The sequence below is a fragment of the Cuculus canorus genome, chromosome 1 (genome assembly GCF_017976375.1).
Source record: "Cuculus canorus isolate bCucCan1 chromosome 1, bCucCan1.pri, whole genome shotgun sequence".
Lineage (NCBI taxonomy): Eukaryota > Metazoa > Chordata > Aves > Cuculiformes > Cuculidae > Cuculus > Cuculus canorus.
The window spans coordinates 162,303,035-162,324,271 of record NC_071401.1 but is presented as its reverse complement, the minus strand read 5'-3'; the positions used below and the strand labels follow the sequence as shown (position 1 = coordinate 162,324,271).

The following is a 21,237-nucleotide window of genomic DNA, read 5'->3' as shown; positions in this document are numbered from 1 at the left end:
ATAACACAGGAGCAAGTATGAGCCACAAATTCGTGTATTTTTTAATTTCATTTTCAAGCCAGTCTTTTTTGATTTAGGTTTCGATATCTTTTGTTTGGATAGTTGCAGTTGGCATTACTAAAGATCTTCAAATTGTATGTAATCCAGTCACAATACCAGTACACAGGAATTTGTGTTCGCCGAGCTGTTAACATATCATTATTAGAAAGGAAAGGAGAGATGAACAAAAAGTCATTTGATATTATATGACCACTACAAAGATACAGAATACCTTTTTCCTGCTGCCATATTAATTATTTTAATGTAAATAATGAACAGCCAGTATCCTAAGATCCTTAGTCAAAACTACAGCAGCTTCTAAACAAAACAGAAGACTAGTAGAAAATAGTAGCGATAGTAGCATCTTCCTTGAACAGTCAGAAAACTGTTTCACTCTTTCCAAAATGCTATATGGTACAAGTAGAACTACTAGTACAGAACTGATATTTCAGACTGAATCCCTATCTAAAACCAAATATGAGTATTTAATCTGATGATCATCAGAATGACTATGTATATTCTCAAAATTTCTCGTGAGGTCTTTGCAGGAGTTACTTCATTCTCTATGGTACCATCATCATCTTACTAACATACACTGGCTTTCCATAGGTGCAGCAGCTTATTTCTGCAATTTAGTAGTTTGGCATGTACATGTCACATATTTTGGCATGTGCTGAGCTGGTGGGCTTGCTTTATATGAGAAGGTAAGTTTTTCAAACTCAATTGTACATCGGAGGGCCCATTTTTTATGTCTCCATCAATTGCTTTCATTTAAGATTTTCTTCTATACCTTACCTGTAACACTTCAGTAAATGTGTCTGTTTCTGGTGGTTTAGAACTCTGGAGCTTTTCCTGGTTAAAGATTTTCTTCACCAGTTCAATTACATGTTCTTATGCTTCTGACTGTTTGGCTTATCATCATGTTAACTAGATCTAGAATTCATACACTCCCAAGGAGTCTGCCCAGAATATGTAAAAAACAATTGACAACACTCTAGTGTTTTCATCTCCTTGGGTTTGCACGTATCCGTAATGGTTCTTAACCTCTCGGCCTTTGTGATTCCTATGGAATTGTTTCACTTTGCTACAAGTTATCTGGGAGTTGGACTGGACCCTGTCCATCTCGTGGTGATACAAGAATCCCTCACACTACTTCTTCAATGGTCATTTCGATCATGTCACTATTTGCAGATGAAGTGGAACATGGCTGCAGTCCTGCAGACTATACAAGAAGCCAGTTTGACACCAGACCCATGAGATCTCAAAGTTGGAAGACACACAAGATTAGACATTTAGACTATTTTGTATCGGAATAAAGTGGGAGAGATGAATCCTTCAGTATTGTCCTCCATCACCCTAACCAAATTATATTACCACATGGTTGACAAATTTAACCTCTTCAGCTTGGAGACTTCTGGAATGCAGATTTCTTCTCCCTAATCAGGTGATGTGCTCAGAAGATTAAATCTGTTAGTCTGAGGACAAGAAATCATCAGCATGTCTGCTCAAAGGAGGTTTGTCTCCTTGATGAATGATTTTGAAACTTGCGGACAAAACAATGTCAGTGCAATAAAAAAGAATCCTGCTCTGCCTAAGGGCAGTATAGAAAGCAAACGGGTGCTTATATAAATAAACTTTACTTCAAAAGATATAAATGGAAAAAGGTGAGAAAAAAGCAGAGGAGAAAGCTTTGCTGGCTACAACAGGCATCAAGGGCCTTATTCCTAAGCTGGGCACTGACGGTTTTTCTGCTATAAATACAACTTTCTGGATTCAACACTGACTTTGATAACTCAGTGAATTAATAAACAGCTGCTTCTCTGATTTGGTGCTCACTGGTGAGCAGAAAGCCTATTGGACTTGTAACTGTAAGCAGGACAGACATCTGACCAGGAATGCTTCAGAGATATTTTTAAAAAAGAAGAAAAGTTCTTGTTTCCCTTCCAAATAGGACTTTATTTAAGCTTATCTACCTTTTTCTCTGATCCCCTGCCATTCATTTCTTTTACCCTTCCTATTTGTCTTCTTTTAAATAATCTTCCTCTAGTGTAGCTCCCCAAAATATTCTTGATTCATTGATGTTGGCAGAAAATCCTGATCTGCTTTAAATCAAATTCTATAGAAATGTATTTGTTTCAATGAAACTACAGCTGAAAGCAATTATGGGCTCCAATTTGGAATCCCTGTAACAAAATTAAAATTAAAAAATCCCAGGAGCTCTTCTAGCTTCTAGGTTTGAAGTTAGTGGTGCTCACTTGGGAATTGAGGCTGCAAGTTCAAGTCCCTATTTCATCCAATTTGGAACTGGAATTGGAACTGCAAATTGGATCTGGGTCATCTGCATTTCAGGCAAGTGTCCTGTTCAGCAGGCCAAGAAGTCAGCATCCTTTGTCCAACAAACATTTTTCATTTAAACAAATCTTGAATGAGAAAGACTCAGCTTCTTCCGTGCTATGCAGGGAAGGCACTTGTACCTGGCCCCCCATGCTCCTTTGCCTGTCCTAAGCCATTTGGCAGTTCCAGGAACAGACTCTGAGTTTCAATAGACCTATTCCTTTCTAGGAAGTGAATAACATCAAAAGCCTGCTAAACAGGATTTTTATACTCCAGCTGGCACTTCTGGAAGCTGTGTGCTGTCACTCACCCTGGCACCGCAGAGATGTTCTGTCTGGTCCCAGAGATGGAGCCAGGAAAGATGGAGAGGGAACTGGGGAGATGCAGGTTTCTCACTCCCCCTTGACGCCTACTTTAATCACAGCCCTATTCCACATTTCCAGATCCAAGGCTGGATAACGGAGGAGGGAAAGAAAACAAAGGACTTGTAGCCAGATAGCAGGGGCAGCAGAACTTGCCTGAAGCAGTTTTCATTTTCTTAAGGGAAAGGGCTGGTAAATGAAAATTTAGAAGTTCGTCATCTATTTGAAATATTGAACTCTTGTCTTTACTTCATTCTCTCACTGGATTTGCAAGTGAGAGCTATTTTCATCCAAACTAAAATAAAAAGCACCGGCAAACTGGCATGTGTGGTAACCACCTTCTTCCTATCTCATATAGGCCTATTGTGAAGGCCTATTTTGACTTTCCTTTTTCTCCCAAAAGGCGAGTTAAACTCAGTTTTTAAGGGCTTTACGGTATAATCAAACCAGCTCAGCACAGCAGGCATTCACATCTTTTTCTCATATTACTATAATGTCTGCTTTCAACTGTGTTTGTACCCCATTGCATTTTGGGAATTCTGGAGATTATAAATAAAAGCATCTTCTTTTCTTGAAAAAACATCTCGGCAGGTTCTTTTAACAGAAGTGTCTCTGCACAACATTAGAGAATGCAGTGTAAAGTTCACTGTTATAGGAAAAATGTTTCTCCCACTTATCAAACGATTATTTTAGGCACATTAGCTTAAGACACACCTTTAAAAGATTGACTGTTTAAAAAGCACAACAACCCCCTTTGTCTTCTTTGATATGTATTCTTGCTTTGCCACTTCCAGGCTATAAATACTTCACCATTTTGTTGTTTGTTTGCTTATTGCACGTATTTTCTAAAAGCACACAGATCAACCTGCAAACGCCATTTGTTCACGTACAGGCATGACCTTATCATGAAGTGCCAGATGGATGTAGGCAGGTAGCAAGAGAGCTAAGTGAAAAGCAGAGATTTTCATTTGCACTTTCTGACAATTCTTTCTGGGAGATGAAAAGGGATTTGCTTACTCCTTCTTCAGTGAAGGCTGGATTCATACCTTCAAGCAAATCCAATGGGAAATTCATATTAGGCCTGCCAGCTTTGTCTGTGTGTGAAATGACAGATTTGTATGCAAATAAGACCATTAGGATTTCAGAGAAAATACTGATGATTCAAGCCATTTAGCTAAAATAAAAGTTTTCAGCTAACGCTGAGATGTTAAACAATGCTTCGTGGACACTTGGATACGTAGCACTCAGAAACTTGGAGAGTTCCATGAGCTGGTCCACCCAAATGTAAGAGATAATGACATATTAACAATGTCAACTGACTGGTTATACGAGCCACTTTTATCTGAAGTTTTTAAATGTGTGACAGGTGTCTTGTCTCCCACATTCCCATGTCAGAATGAGAAGATCAGAAGAGAAAATAGGAATTAATCATAATTGCTGTTCAAATTAAAAGATGATGACCAATGGCCTTCTTCACTGATGAGAACAATAACATTTTCCACGGCTAAAATATGTACTTGCAGGATTGTGGCTCACAAATAGAAGATCAATAAGGAGGAAGTTCAAATTCTTCTGCCTGTGTACTAAAAGTTTGCTGACCAAAATAAGGGCTTAATAGGCAGATCTGTGATCTATTCAGTTTTACAATACTTCACAGTTTAAATCCGGTGTAGAAGTAGCTCAGCTGGAATTGAGACTTACTATGCACACCCACTGTGTATTTTCACAAACTAACAAGAGAAAATGAGGTTTTTTTTAAAAAATAGGGGAAATGGTGGTTTATAAAAAGAACTCTCCTTTCTCTGAAGAAATGGGGTCCCAATTATTTTCAGAGCTGATTTCAGCAGGAAATTCAACACAACGCATCAGCAGGGAAGAAAAGCATGACCATGGTTGTTGGTACACAAATATTTATAAAGAACCTCTTTTTAAAGAATTTGACCCACAAAATGTAAGATAATTTTTAGATCAGCCACATCTTAATTCAGTAAATATTTGTCTTTACTCCTGCTATATAAATGCGTGTTTATGTTTCAGCTCTTGCCAAACGCCATTGGATTAAATTAAAAATATATAGACTGTTATTTTTCAGAATAAGTGCCTTTACAGAACATTACAACAGGAACTCAAAGAACCCACTGAGATCCATTTTAATTTTATGATATTCTGGTTAATAATGTCTATTAAAACATCCATTAAGAGACCATCATGCTAATTTAACAGGGAACATATAATAAATGCTGTTGGAATGCTTCCATTAAATTAATGCTAGAGACTTAATGTCTTAAATGGATGTTGTTATTAACAATATCTTAAATAGATGCAGTTATTAGAAAGAGTACTGCAACATTAATTAAATGCAAGCTAGGTCTTCACTAACAAAAGAAAAATCCTCCTTACCTAACAGACACTAAAATATTAGCAGTAACAAAAGATTTTCTTCTTTAGTTCAGTTCATTCCACCATTATTTTCCGTTTAGTGTAATGACCTCAGCTGTGCTATGTAATCATAAGAAATGCCAGCTGGATATAGAATAGATGCTACCACACTGAAAGAATGCTTCTCAGTTGCTGTTTCTTCCTTATTTTTATTTTCAAATCAGTATATGCAAAATTTAAAAGAACAAAAAAAGTCTTTATGACCAAGTTTTATTTTATGCTATTTTCTCTACATTTGTTGACATAAATGTATAATTTTGAAGGCTTTTTTTTTATTATTATTTTTTTTTCATTCAGTCTAATTCGTGAAGCCTGTAAGGCCATAGTGCTACTGAAAATAAGGAATGGCCATGTTTAACTGATGATGTTTGACTGCTATGAGACAGAAAGATAAAAGTAGGACTCATCACACATGCATGTCCCAGGGTCCTGAGGGAATTGCTTGATGTGGTTGCCAAGCTGCTCTCCATAATATTTGAAAATTCATGGTGGTCAGGAGAAGTCCCTGGTGACTGGAAGAAGGGCAACTTTGTGCCCATTTTAAAAAAGGGTAGAAAAGATGACCTTGGGAGCTACCAACCTGTTCCTGGGAAGATCACGGACCAGATCCTGCTGGAAGCTATGCTGAAGCACATGGAGGACAGGGAGGTGATTAGAGGCAGCCAGCATGGCTTCATCAAGGGCAAGTCCTGTGTGACCAACCTAGTGGCTTTCTATGATGGGGTAACCACATTAGTGGATGTGGGAAACACAATGGGAGTACTCTATCTGGACTTCTGTAAAGCCTTTGACACAGTCCCCCACAACATCCTTTTCTCTAAAACTGGAAAAATATGGATTTGATGGATAGACTGTTTGGTGAATAAGGAATTGGTGAGAACGTTGTATTCAGAGAGTAGTGGTCAATGGCTCAATATCCAGACAGAGACCCTTAACAAGTGGTGTCCCTCAGGGATCTATACTGGTACCAGTGCTATTTAATATCTTCATCAATAATATAGACAGCAAGATCAAGTGCACCCTTAGCAAGTTTGCAGATTATACCAAGCTGAGTGGCGCAGTTGCCACACTAGAAGGATGGGATGTCATCCAGAGGGACCTGGACAAGCTGGAGATGTGGGCCTGTGAGTACCTCATGAGGTTCAACAAGGCCAAATGCAAGGTCCTACACCTGGATAAGGCAATCTGCAGTTATTATATTATTATAGGATGGGGGATGATGTGATCGAGAGCTGCCCTGCAGAGAAGGACTTGGGGGTGCTGATTGATGTGAAGCTTGACATGAGATGGCAATGTGCGCTCACAGCCCGGAAGGCCAAATGTATCCTGGGCTGCCTCAAAAGAAGCATGGCCAGCAGGTCGAGGGAGGTGATTCTGCCCCTCTACTCTTCTCCTGTAAGACCCCATCTGGAGTATTGTGTCCGGTTCTGGAATTCTCAACGCAAGAAGGATATGGAACTGTTGGAAGAAGTCTAGAGGAGGGCTACAAGGATGATCAGAGGGCTGGAGCACCTCCCATATGAGGACAGGCTGAGAGAGTTGGGCTTGTTCAGCCTGGAAAAGAGAAGGCTCTGAGGAGCCCTTATAGCGACCTTCCAGTACCTGAAGGGGGCCTACAAGAAAGCTGGAGAGGGACTTTTTACAAGGGCATGGAGTGATGGATGAGGGTGAATGGCTATAAATTGGAAGGGGGAATATTTAGACTACACATTAGGAAGAAATTTTTCGTGATGAGGATAGTGAGGCACTGGGACAGGTTGCAAGGGAAGTGTGGATGCTCTCTCCTTGAAAGCATTCAAGGCCACGTTGGATGGGCCCTTGAGCGGCCTGATCTAGCAGGAAGTATCGCTGCCCATGGCAGGAGAGCTGAAGCTAGATGATCTTCAAGGTCCATTACAACCCCAACCATTCTATAATTCTATGATGGAGCCGAAGCAAGCGCAAAACAATATGAAAGCCAAAAGTCGAGGCTTATTACAAATACCACACTATAACAACTTACAGATAATATCCAGGCTAATACGGCTTTTCCTCATCTTGAAATGCAAGATAAAGTACTCTCTTAACCAGGGTTGGACTACTGGATAACTTTGGTTTTTAGCTTGAAAGCCATTGCTTTTCACTGTCATCACAGGCTGGAAAAAAAACAGATCTGAAATAAATACACGAGAAAGAAAATACAAAGATAATGCTCATAGTCACATCTCCGATAGGGAACAAGATTTACATCACTTTGTAGACTCATATTTCCTGACATTTGTCCTAGCATATTATGATCAAAGAACTAAAGCAGTGGCTGGAAACACTGCAGGAAGGATTAGATGAAATGATTATACAAACTTCCAAAGGCAGACAGCTTGCACTTGCATCCTGGCTGCTAGAAACCTTTTAGAGTTTATTTAGAGAGTGCCTTTTTTTTCAATATAGCAGGCTCTTGTTTAGGGATTCCCTGATGATTTTAGCTTGTTTTATTGGGTATGTATTACCCTACAGTTACTATCTCCTTGAAGAGGACAGGCTGCAAAGCGAGCAGCTGCTGTGTATCCCCTTCACCAGAGCCAGCCAGCAAGAAACCAAACAGCAGAGAAGGATACTATCATGCACAATCCACTGAAGTAACATTAAGTTGATATGTGATTAAAAATCTCAGGGACAATGCTTCAGGGGAACTCATATTTCTAATGAAGAACTATTCCAAGAGAGCAAGAAAAATGAAAAAAGCCCTCATACTCTACTGTTCTAACCACAGTGGCTTAATATATTTCAGGCAAGGAATTCAATTCAGTGAAAGCTAAGCAAATTGAACACTGAAAGGATTTTTAAAACAGATTGGACTGCTTTATAGCCTATGTAAAACAAAAATAATCAAATCTTATTCATGTGCTAAACTGATTACGTTCAGCTCCAATACTGCACAACAGGCGTGGTCACAAGGGAATGAGAGGAAGACTGCAAGGGTATATGGATCATAGTTAGCCCGGCACTGGCTAGGATTGATTCCTGATGCAAAGAACAGAAAGAAAGCAAGGCTTATGTTCACATTAATAGGACTTTCCTTCAAGCAACAAACTATCTGATGTTTGACTTTACATTTTAATTTTGCTTTACAGAATTAGTTACAAACCTGTTGCCAAAAATGCATGTGGAATCTATTTGACACTATTTGGCAGCCATTGACCACCAATCTCTCTAAAGAAGTCTTTGTTTTTTAATTTACTAGCTTTCTCTTATTTTAACACTTTTCAGAGAAAAAGATACCTTTTAAAGTCATCCCTATCTCCTACAACCCAAATTATCCAAATCTTTGTGTCTTGGGGGATCAACTGTGCAAAAAGTGTAAAGGGAATACTAGATGCTATCATGCTGGTTTCATACTTGACATCAAGGAAACAAACAGCTACACCACAGAAAGCAGTGAAGAATCAGGCTTCAGTAGCCTTTTACATGTTTTGGCCTTTTTCGGCATGGAAAAAAAAGTTTTAACTTTGGTAAAATTAACTCACACTGTTGACTGTTAATTAACTCATAACTTACCTGTGCTTCTTGGATTATAGAGGGAAGAGTAGGTAGATAATGTTTTAATGTGTACCAGGAAAGCTAGGAAAGTTAAACATTATTGGAGAGTTAGAAGATATTTTAAATTCTGCTCGCTGAGCTTCTTTAAGATGGCACTCCACAGTGGTCATTTTATTTCTAATGTAAACTGACCTCTCAGGAAATATTTGGTATTTTCTTACTCCGTATTTACTATGTGGATTCATGGCTTTAGAAACAAACTCATGGGTGCACTTACATGAATTAAGGTTAACTGAAATTTTGTAGATTTCTGATATTTTCATCAAAGTCGAATGTAGAATAATTTTTTGTTAATATTTTAAAACATTTCTTTGAATCGTCTATCAATTTATAACTAACAAGACGGTCTTATCAAATTAAGAATTTCAACAGTATTTTAGAAATATTTTATTCAGCCAAATCACAAATAATAATAAAACAAATAGATTAATGATTTTTAATCAAATTTATGACTCTCACAAAGAGGGGCAAGATTTGGCTTTGAGAGTGGAAAAGCAGAAATAGTTACGAAGCTCACAGAAAGCTCGGTTTCAGCTTTGAAATCAATGCGAAAATACCAGCAACTTATACTTTCTCTTTCTGACAACAACATGCTCATCTGATGGCTGAGTCATTCCTCTTATTTCATAGTTCCTCTCAACATTAAAGCATGCTGCTGAGCTCCAATGATTTGCAATGCCAAACTTTTCAGAACAAAGATAATCACTTATTGAAGATTACTTGATTTTGGTGGTCAACTGTCCACTGTCCATGAATCAAGAGGAAGTGTTTTGAGAGCTGGCACTGGTAAGCAGCAAGGCTGTCATTGAAAAACTGGCCGTGGAAAACAGTGTTGGGTTGGATGATAAAGACATGATTCGTTTATTATTAATGGATGAAAAGAATGCATGAAATTGTACAGAAACTTTTATTTTAAAAGTATTTATTTTATTATTTATCCAAACTTGGATATATGTCAATAAACTGAATAAGTTGCTCAGTATTAGCAATCAGGGTGAGGACACCAGGACTCACATGTGAAGGAAGATTTAAATGCCTTCCAGTCAATGCATGTAAAACTGTCTAGAATTTATATTCCAAACACCGGGGTTAAAATACCTGCAGGCTACAGATCTGCTGGCTGGCTGACTACTTTGTGAAGGACACTTCAGAACAAGCAGAAAGCATATTCAGAGAGGAAGAAGGACCGATTAGCAAAGAAATACTTGTTTACGAGGTCAAAGAATGCAGGATCGAGAAAGGATTTGAGAAATATACTAAAGTAATAAAAGGTTCTTCAACAACCCAAGTAAAAAGAGAATGAAAATATCCATAGTTCCATACAGTGGGAAGAATATACGAGCTTTGGCATCGTGCCTTTAGTAGCACGAAGAATTTTTTATTTTTCAAAACAGGACTGTGACATAATCTAGCAGGGCAAAACTAGAAGGTAATGAAAAAGAAAAAAACATGGATAAAGATACTTTTTACCAATTTTGATAGAAATGCCATATGAGCTTACAAAATCTTTTCAGTAAGAAGTTTCACTATGTGGTTGAAGAATAGAGAAAATTAGTACTGACATTTTCAATGGAGGATAAATGTGATTCAGACAAGTGCAAATCTGCTGGTTTGCCTGCATATAAGGTATTAGAACAATGGCAAAGACCAGCTTGTTAAAGACATTAGAGGTAAGAAAATACTGATGAAATATATCAAGAAATCACCAAAAGTAGATTTTGCCAGAGTCGTCTGATAATGCATTTTCTAGACAAAGTCAACATAGTAGATCTTAAGTATGTTAATAATTGAAGCACTGGAAAACTGAGTCAAATGTAACATTGCCAGTGAAGTTTAAGAGGCCAACCATTGAAGTGAATAGCGGTGAATAAAAAGGCCTATCCAAAGCAGATAGACAGGTAGTGATGAAAGAATAAGGGTGGGCTGGAGGAGGAATATTAGTAGTGATACCAAGAGCCTAATTTCCTCTGATAACTTCATTAAGGAGAGGCACCAGTAATACGTTAAAATTTTCCAGTGGTAAAACAGCAAACCATACGAGAAATAAACTAGAAAGGATTTGGAGCAGCCTTCCCAGGGAGACAGAGCTCTGTGCACTTCAAGACTAGATAAAATGACTGCTGTAATGACGGTGATTGGATCTGATGACGAAGAGGAACCTTTCAGATATCATTGCTTTCAATAGGATGCTTCAGAACCTGAAGTCCATCTTCAACCTTTTATTTTAATTTGCTTTTCACAAACCACATGCTAAACTGGCGTAGGTCTTACTTCTCATTTGGATGCATAAGTAGTTCACGTGTTCTTTGAACAGTCTGCCCACAGTATACAGATGCTCTGGTGTCAGAAATATAGTGCTTATGAATCTGACTGGATCCAGTCGCTACCTTTGTAGTGCCAATAAAGCCTGTAACGTATGCACTGAGACCCAAAGCTCATACCAGATCAGATTGAACAAGAAAAAGATTGGTTAGGTATTTTGGCAAGGCAGTGAGGGCATTGATGGAACCTGTGCCAGGAGTACTTAATCTTTGATATTTACTGTGGAATTCTTAGGCTAGGTATAAATGTACTGCCTGTTTTTACTTCCACGTTGTCAAATTTTACATGTTATAACTGTTTTACTAATAGAACTCTTCTTTTTAGATTTCGTAGGTGCTAAACTGTTCAGTTGGAAAAAGTCACTAAGTAACATGAGATCTCTTATTGATAGCTTCAGACTATCGGCACAGACTTTCAACTAGCTGTTTCAGGCAAGATATGAACTCGGCTACTCATCAAGAAGTAAGAAGGGATCTTGTATATGTCAGCAGGATTTTCTGGGAGAAGCACAAAGAGTTGGTGGAGTCCACATTCAGTTAACAATATACCAGCTAACAGAAATGAGTGAAATCTGGTGTCCTTCAAAGAAAAAGGTTAGCATAGCTTGGTCCCTGCTTCTTTTTTTACTCCACATTGATAATTAGGTTGTGACTGAACTCAGATCTGAGTAGATTTACATATGAAAACACTTTCTTTAGGCATGATTATGTTTTTAACTTGATTGGTTGCACTTTAGGAAATTGTTGCACAGTAGTCCTGTTCTGCTGGAGGCATAGTTAGTGGTATGACCACTTTCTTGTGTCAGCTCTTCAGTGAAAGCATAGCCTAACACTATCTTTGCTGCAGAGTTAATTTCAGTGTTAGGAATTCACTTGTGAAGAACTAAGTGGTTTCTGCTCTACTTGTGGGCAGTGCGTTTAGCAGACATGCTACCTCTCCTAGCTTTCAAGTTTACAATGAAGCTTTCAGAAACCTAAATAGAAAAGCTGCCTTGCAGCTGCCTGTGACATAGCTTCTCTCACTGTAGCTTTTAAACTGCTTAACTCTTCTTATTTTTCTCCTTGCCTATGTATACATTAAAGTAAGTGTGGAATAAATGGCTGTTTTGTAAATGTAGTGTTTCAGAATGTAGAGCTGCTGTGTGCAGAGAGCATTCACTCATTGAGTGCCTGCAAGGCCACTGTGTAAGCAGTAATGCAATGTGACTATGACTGTGTGTATTTGAGGGCAGCTGTACCACCAAGTCTTACAGCTGGTGACCTTGGGAATGCCGTGTTTACAGCGAGTCACATAAAGGCACCAGAACCAAGAACAGGTGGCCTTGAGTTGTGTGAACAGCCTACAGAGTTTTGAACAGTTCCGATTTATTCAGTGTGACAGCCCGCGTATAATAAGGTTGGACTTGGAGATTGCGAAATACGAAGTTTCCGTGTTTTTTTTGTGAATATGATAAGGAAAGTGGGTTATAGCTTTTCATGTAAGTGATTGACATTCAGTCCATCATTGCTTTTAAGGTTCTGAACAGCACTGCTCGTGCACACATCGTTTTTCCCCTGCTATTAAATGATCTCTCAGCCAACAGTAATCAGGCAGAGCTTCTCACCTCTTGAACCTCATTCAGTCCTTCTTTATAATTTGTTATCCTCTACCACAGTGGTCATGTTCTTAATAATCTCAAACTAAGATAAATACTGCTGCAATGAATTACTGCATTTTCTAGTTTTCACGTTATACCTGCTGTTATTGTAGCCAAATATTTAGCAACTACTGCTTGCACTTAATGCTAATTAATATATTTACACACTCATTTTTATTCTCAGTATAACGTAATAGAAGACTGGTCTGAATATAAATAATGGCCTGCCTCAGTCCATTTATTACAACTAAAATATTAGAAGTTGGGAGGTAAAAACACAAAATGTATATATACAAAACTGTGACAACTCTGCAAAAGCATGTCCCCATGAAACTGTTTTCTCCTAGATGTTTCTTTAGAAAGTTACCTGCACTGACTTCATAAGAATGTGGCACAACCATACTGGTGTTTCCATCTTCTCCTCTAAAAGGGTTGTATCAGAGCCTTCATGTACAGGTCTCAGTCTAGTCATGAATCATAGAATCATAGAATCACCAGGTTGGAAAAGATCCTTTCTTACTTTGTTGATGAGCAGGTGAACTTGTACCTGACCTGAAACAGCCACTTGAAAGTCTCTCACTGCAAATAGCCTGAAACCACCATAAAGAGGTCTCACTGGTATGTAAAGTACCCCTTTCCAGGAAAATTATCACATACCATTGAAAGTGCTTGTAACTATTAGTTGCTAATGCATTTACATATACTGATGATCAGTAAAGCAATCCAATGATTACACAAAGTGAGGGAAGATCATATTGGATCACTCTATCTTCTATTAAACCACAAGCATACAGCAAGCATTTGCTGACTTTTGTCATTTGTCAACGTTTGTATCTTAAAGAAGGCAGAAGCTGAAGGAAACCCAAGGGTTTTCCACATGATATTTATTTTTTATTTTGTACAAAGTCCTTGTTACATAGCTTCTTTTGTCCTTTTTCTTGTTCACTAGCAACACTCTGTCATCACTTTTTAGAATCACATCAGCACTAGCAGCACTGTTAGCATCCTTATTCAGCAAAACGCATATGTTCCAAAGTTTCACATGCCCCTGCAGCAGGAATAGTTGCAGAATGATCTGTAAAAAAAATATTTTTCTTGAAATTATGTCTAACAGTATTGTACTTTTGCTGTTATTGAGGTTACAATGATCACATGGAAAATGTGCTTTGGCTTTTATAGAACTTTTTGTCTTGATATAGTATCACTAGGAGCTGTCTGTGCCTGACAGAGTGATGGAATCACATTTATGTTTGATAGAAGAAGGGTAAATGAAAGCAGGCAGAAAAAAAATGATGCAACATAAAAGCAAAGAAACCAGGTGCTCTAAAAAGACAACTTTTTAAAAAAACCCATGAACAACTCCCCCCAGTCAAAAGGCAAGGACAGAAAATAAGGAGAATGCTGCACTATTTGCTCCAGCACTGTTCTCTCCACCCACCCTTTTCATCCATCTTCCTTTTCCATTTAACTTGACTGGGTGGGAGAATAGGCAATAAAAGGCAGTAAAGAAGGGTGAGCACAGCATTTTTGTTTCCTGTGAAGTCAGTATCACTCTTCTACAAATCAGGATGCTGGATGCTGTAGCTGTCTGGGCTTATTCTGCGCATCAAGCTAGACTGCAGTGCAAATTTTCTTCCTCCATTTGCTTATTTTAAGCTCCAGCTAATTACAACTGTTCAATAGCCTTACCAGATCACTCTGTGGAAACATTAAAATAATAGACTTCTTCCTAGAATCACGACTACAAAGTATTTTTAAGGTGAATGTGGAATTTTGAATACCAGATACATTATGTATGCAGATAATGTACACAAGCATATGTTTGCGTGTGTGCGCATATGTGTGAATGCATCCCTAAATACACAAGCTGACACACATCTCTCAAGGAAAGCAGTAAAGGACACTTTTCTTGGCCTTGGGGTCATGAACTTAAGGATGGCAAAAATAAACATCTTCAGCATGAATATAAAGGCTCCTTGCGCATGATGGAGCTTTATTCCAGTGAATTGATCCCTATCGCTTTGTGGAACAAAATTTCTAGCTTGTTTACAATACTGCCAAATTTCAATTAACTCCCTTCACAACTGCTTTGTGCAGTTAATTTCTCTAAGCTACTGGTTATCTCTCCTTTTGCTATGGATTTGTACAGTGCTTAGCATAATGCATCACTGGTGCTTGCTATTTCTAAAAGTGAATACTGAATAAGCTAAGGAACTGAGTAGCTCTTAACTGCTTTAAAGTAAATTAGGCAGCATTCGTCTTTGACAGAGTGTTTACTAAGCCCTTTGGGGAAGGGGTTTCTTTCTTCTCTTTTTTTCTTTCCTTCGAATTTTCACAACTCAAAGATTCATGAACTGCTTATTGAATTTCAACGTGCAGTTCATGAATCACTTAGATGTCCGCCTGATTAAATAATAACAAGACCATTTCCATAGAAATGGACTGATTGTTATGTTACTTTCAATTTTTTTAGATGGCAGCTACAGAAAAAAACCTGTAAATACCTTTATTTTTGGATAGAGATTTAGGCTTTGAAGGGAAGCAGTCCTCCTGCACTTACTTACATTGTTTCAGTGTAGAAAACCTGTGTTCTGAATTGGGATGCTAATTTGTCATTTTCTTTTCCAAGATAAATGTTGTTTGTGTGACTGTGTGCAGATCGTCAGACTGAACTGCTTCTGTTACAAACTAAAATTCTGAATTTTACTATATGTAGTTTATGGATGTATCTTAGACCAAGACTGAATGACCAATAACTGAAAAAGGCTAAAAATTATTTACAGTTGTTATAAAATATTTGGGTATTCCTAAATTAAAATGTTTCCTTTGCAGTCCTTGGCTGACTCAAGGAGTTAATTTTGAACTACTGCAGCTCTGAACTACATTACTCAGGAGAGTATAGTACCACTATTAGCATTTGGTGGTCCTGTTTTGCTTTCAGACTAGATTTCCTGGCAGATGTGACTTTTTGTCATTTACTTTGAGTTAAGAGGTACCATAATCTGTTAAACAGTTTTGATAAATGAGTGACTATAGTGATGTCAAATCTGACTGACTGTTTTTTAGTAGTAACAGATAAGTTGCATCAGAATAATTAAGAAGTATCATAATTTAAGGGAAATTTTAGGCAAAATAACATTTCATTTAACATATTTTGCAGCTTTCAGTTATGCGTTTCTACTGTAATTCGATTGTCAAAAGCTTCATTTTTTTTTGTTAGAAACTGTAATTATCGATTTCAATGCAATTCAATACATCTTTGTTTTTCTACCTCAGTTCATAAAACTCTTGTGCATTTACCACTGAAATTAATTGCAGTTTGTTATTGGGCTAATAATGATTCAATGTTTAACAACTTTTTGTTGTACGTTCAAGTCTGTTTCCACAAGGATAGTGTTATTTTCCAGTACATTTGAAATAGAAATGAATATGACAAAGTCAACAAGCTTTAGAATTTGAAGATATAGTTTGAAGGTTGAATATTATAAAGATATGAACTACGTATACCTATGCTGTTGAATCTCTTAGTATGCAATATTGCTCTAACAAAAATATTTGCATCTCAAGACCTCTCAAGTTTCAACTGTTGAGTAATTAATGAAGTAAAAAAATTATAGAATAGTTTAGGGTGAAAAGGACCTCTGGAGGCTGTCTTGTCTGACCTCCCAGTCAAAGGAGGCCAACTTTAAAATTAAATTATGTTACTCTGGCCTTTGTCCCAGCTGCGTACAAAATGTTCCAAGGTTGCAGATTCTATTATTCTCTCTGGGTGATACTGCAGTGTTGGACTGCTCTTACTGTGAAAAGTTTTTTCCTTATATCTAATCACAATTTCACTTGCTGCAATTTGTATCCGTTCCTTCTCTCCCTTTCATCATATAGCTCAAAAAAAGTCTACCTCAGTCTTAGATACACTCCCCCATTAGGTAGTTATGCACATTCATAATGTCTTAACATGGCCTTTTCTTCTTCAGGCTGAAAGGTATTTGCCTTCTGAGATCTGTCAACTTATAAAGAAAAGTGACTGAGAAGACTTATGATTTTGAGTATCATGTAACAAAGATACTACATAAACTGTTACCTACAGCATATTCTGCTGAATATTCAGTATATTAGCTGGGCATCAGCTTTAGGTAATTATTTTCCTTAATTTGTAAACGTACCTTCCTTTAATATTAGTCAGCATTGGCAGCTGTGCTGCTAAAGTTATATCTTCTCACAATTTTAGTATTAGTTATAGAACTTTCTCCTATCTTCAAAATTATTAGGTAGGCAAAGTGTTCAACTGAATACATCTTTTCAGTGGCAGGCAAAGTAATTTCTCTTCACAGTTTGTAAAAGAAACAATCTCCTTTAATAGTAAATACCACAATCATGTAAAAATAATGATATGTAAAGATCAAGGTTTTTGAAGTCCCTTTGGGGAGTGAATATACATAATTGCCTCAATCATTTTCAGTTGTTTGCCTTTTCTGGCTATATTCTGTCTTCAAGTTGTTCACTGTTCTCAGTTCAGAGAAAATACATTTTTCTTTACAGTTGCTTTAAACGGTCCTCCTTAAACAATCTCCTGAGCAGCTCAGTCTATACTAGTAGTGTGTTACAGCAAAGCCTAATAAGGGATGAAGTACTGCTGTTTTTATAGGATGCAAACTGAATTAAAATTTGCGGAATCCTGGTATGATCCCTATTTATAAACTTCCAAGGTCTGTCAGAAGAAAATGGCTTAATACTGTTTTTCAAAATCTCTCACTTGCACATAGTACACAGCCAATAAAAAATACTAATTCCCTTGTGAATCATGAACAAGAAACAAACTCTTCCAAATGAAGCTACAGGAATGCTTTGTGTTCCAGGTTCTAAATTTAGTTTGATGTTAAGACAACACAAAAGAATAATCACTTCTAAGCTGTTGTGGTTAGCTTTTGCTAAATGTATAGGTTTTATCGGGATTCATTTTATACTGGGAAGAAAGTTTAATTGACAATTACGGTCTTTAATGTTGCTTTCCAATGGTTTGTTTGATTGTTCAACAAATTTCAGCTTGCTTTTACTTTAGGGACGTAGGAACCAGATCAAGAAGTGGTTATCTCCACACTAACACTGCATCCAGCCCCCTGGCTTACCAGTTGGAACTTCCTGGTTTAATGGATTTTGCCCCTTGTGAATGTGGTCAGTTTGAGAGAAGTAGACTGTCTTGGGGGAAAGATGGAGCTGTCTGCTGGTTGCTGTATAAGAGCCAGGCACAGCTGTAGTTTAGTTTCATTTGTAATCTGTCTAGCAAGTGCTTTTTTTTTTTTATATATCTCTCAAAATGCAATAAAGTAAGTAATTTGAAAACAACAAATTATTTGTCTGGCTGCTGATCCAGCAGGATAACTCTCGGTGATTTCTACCCCTCACATATTTTTCAGTGAGAGAACTATTAGCAATCAAGGATATCTCAGGATGTGAAGCAAGTTGACTTTAACGAAGAAGCTTGCATTCAAAGTACTTTATTGTTCCAGCAAGACTACTGAAGTGGGAACTCTGTAATTGAACTTTGAGGATTACCACCTCTGTTCTCAATTTGATATAGTTCATAGCATTTCCAGATTGGGATATTAGAAGGGACGAGGCTTTGTATGTTTTCTGAAGGACTAATTAAGGCTGGGACAAAGTTCTTTATTTGCAGTCATAATTTCTATTGTGGATGAATCCATAGGTGGATTCATGCAGAAAGACTGGATGTTTACACAATAGTCTAAATTATATAGTGTTTTTCTATCAAAACACTGCTTTAGTATGAGTCATACTTGTTGAATTCCACCTGTTGTCTAATTGCTACTTTAGCAAATTGTGTATTTAAGTCTCAGAATAAGGGTGGACAAAAATCAATCTTTCTTCATTGTCTTGTGCCATTATCTTGCTATTGTCTGGTTTTGCATTTAACAACTTCTAGTATCATATCAGTTTCTTTTCAGAGTTCATGTAAGTAAACGCTGTGTAGAATAGTTGTTTTGCCTTATTGCTTTGAAGGCTAGAGGCATCTCCCTCTCCCTGTCCCCAGATGGGAGCCTTTTGACCAGGTGTGATTTTTTTGTTAAAAGCCACAGTGTCTATATATGTTTTTCTAACAAGCAATACTCTTTAATTAGACTTGGGCTTTTAAAAGAAAAACTTTAGGTGGTGTGCAGTCTTGAAGATATGCTCTCAATACACTGAAGTTCCAGCCATATTTTGAAAAGAACCTTGATGCTCTGGGAAATACCTGTTGGGCTCTGAATTAATGTCTTTTACTGATAATTATGGACTTGCCAAAGTTAGCTAATGTTCCTGTGGCAGCAGCATGAAATTAAATATTTTTGGACTTTTCCAGACCAGGGCTAAAATAAAAGTCCAGGGAGACAATTTATCTGCAGTGCACTTGAATCACATAGGTTCTTGTAAACAAAGAGTGGAAAAAAAATACTTGTGTCATCTGCCGCTGGAATTTCAAGAAGAAAATTAAAATGCTCTGATTTTTCAAAGTGTATAATTACTAATTACCCATATAATTATTTTTAAAATAACTAAAAAAATTAGGGAAATTACTTGACATTTTTCTTGAGTTTTTAAAATATTGTTATATGATTTTAAACTGAATGTGTCTCTTTTCTGGTTAGAAAAAATTGTTTTGCACCTTTCCAAATCATAAGGCTGTTTTGTCATTGCAGGCATACTGAAAGCAAGACAGTCTGTGACTAAGCAGGAATAAATCAGTCCAATTTCCTTCTATCAATCCATTTTCTTTAGGCTGAAGCCTCCTATCCTTTCAATTGAATGAAACAATAGTGCTTGCCTTGTTGTCTCAACAACAAAGGAATATTATCTCAACAAGGGTCATTTACTCTGGTGTATTTTTATTGGCCATCACCGTGTCCCACTTTTACATCATGAAGAAATGATGCTGTATAGCAGCCTATTTGGAATGACAGGTGTGGTTAAACAGTATCAAGTGATTTGATAAAACAAACAAAAAGGCAAGATGCATTTTCTACTACTTACTTTTTCTACCTACTGCCTCCTGATTCAGCTGCTGGTACCAGGAGAAGCAATGCCATTAAGAGACTTCTGAAAACTGGGAGTAATTGTAGTTTGCAGCCTAAAAGCATCACAGACAGCACAGACCTAAAGCAGGCGATGAGGAAGGATACAAACAGTCACAATGAGGGGGTCAAAGCATCTGAAGACTTGAAGGAAGCAGAAAGCTTAGGTTTATTTTTTAAAGGTAAAATGTGGTTTCATGAAGTAGGAAAGAAAGGACTAGGGTTCCGGGTAGGTCCCATGCTAAAGTCTGGAGATCCTTTGTTGGCATCACCTGGTCTCCAGGAAAGCTCCCATAGTTAGCCAGAGTATCTCCTCTCTGCTCCTTGTCTCCATATCTTGTTCTGCTGCTCTGTCTCTGTGGCTGGACATCCTCGGCCAGTGCCACTGATACTGTGGCTGCCTGCCTGAAGGTGTTTGTTCTTCAGTTCTTTTAGCTTTGTAACTGAAATAGCCTGTCCTTAAACCATTGTTATCCCTGAGAAGTAGGTCATATATTACCAGTATAATAGAAACTGTAATATGTGAAGCAAAACTACATATATTCTTATTAGCACTGTTAATTAGAAAAGAAGGCTTCATTTGCTGAAAGGAATCCAAGTGTGAAGTAATGTTTGAATTAAATACCAAATACATTTTCAGCAATGATATTCTTTCTGATCACTGAAACTTAAGTGCTTCAGTGAATTATTTCTATAAAGTGTTTTTGGGAAATATTTACTTTATGTACAAAACACCTGTGAACTGTACCTCTCCAAACAATTAGGAAGTTTAGTTATACAACAGTTACGCGCAAGTAATAAGATAGTGACAAGAGTAACAGAAAAGGTTTTGTCAAAATGACTACTCCATTGCTTGAAAGGAAGGAAATTATAACAAAGGCTGCAAAGAAGAAAATTACATGTTGTCACCATTTATTTTACACAGGAGGAAAGTTGTGTTTTTCTATGCTCGGTGTAGCAGCAAATTTAAAGTAGATAGCCACATATAAATGATGTATAATTCCAAATATAATAAAGATACTTTCTAAGTTCTGAGGAAAAATTCAAAATAGTGAACCACCATCATGATTCTTTATTTCCTTGTGACCACCTGAGTAATCCTGCCTAGATCAGACACAGAACACGCCTGCTCTTATACAGGAGCTGGGATACAGAATCACAGTTCTTTATGGCATAAGGAAAGAGTCCATTCAAGAACCATAAACCTACCAAAGCCCACTGTGAGAGGTGAAGTGGATTTCAACAATTGTACAGGATCAAATGGTGCTACTGCAGCTCTTTATCTGTCTGAAAGTTACTGTCAGAAAAGCAGAGTGAGTATTCATACCTTCAGGTTAGATGTTCAAGTTGTCTGTTGTATGTCTTTAAAACAGAATCTGAGTGTCAATGCACTTACCGTGCCTGCCTTTACGTGCAGAGCCAAGTAGACCTTTTTGTAAAGTCATAGATTACATGGTTTAAT

The 21,237-nt window shown here is 37.4% G+C and overlaps 1 long non-coding RNA gene across 1 annotated transcript in view; it reads left to right on the top strand.

Moving 5' to 3' along the window:
- LOC128851952 (uncharacterized) overlaps positions 1-21,237 on the top strand; it is a 107,974-nt gene that overhangs the window by 3,371 nt on the left and 83,366 nt on the right. The gene's annotated exons all lie outside the window — the stretch shown is intronic.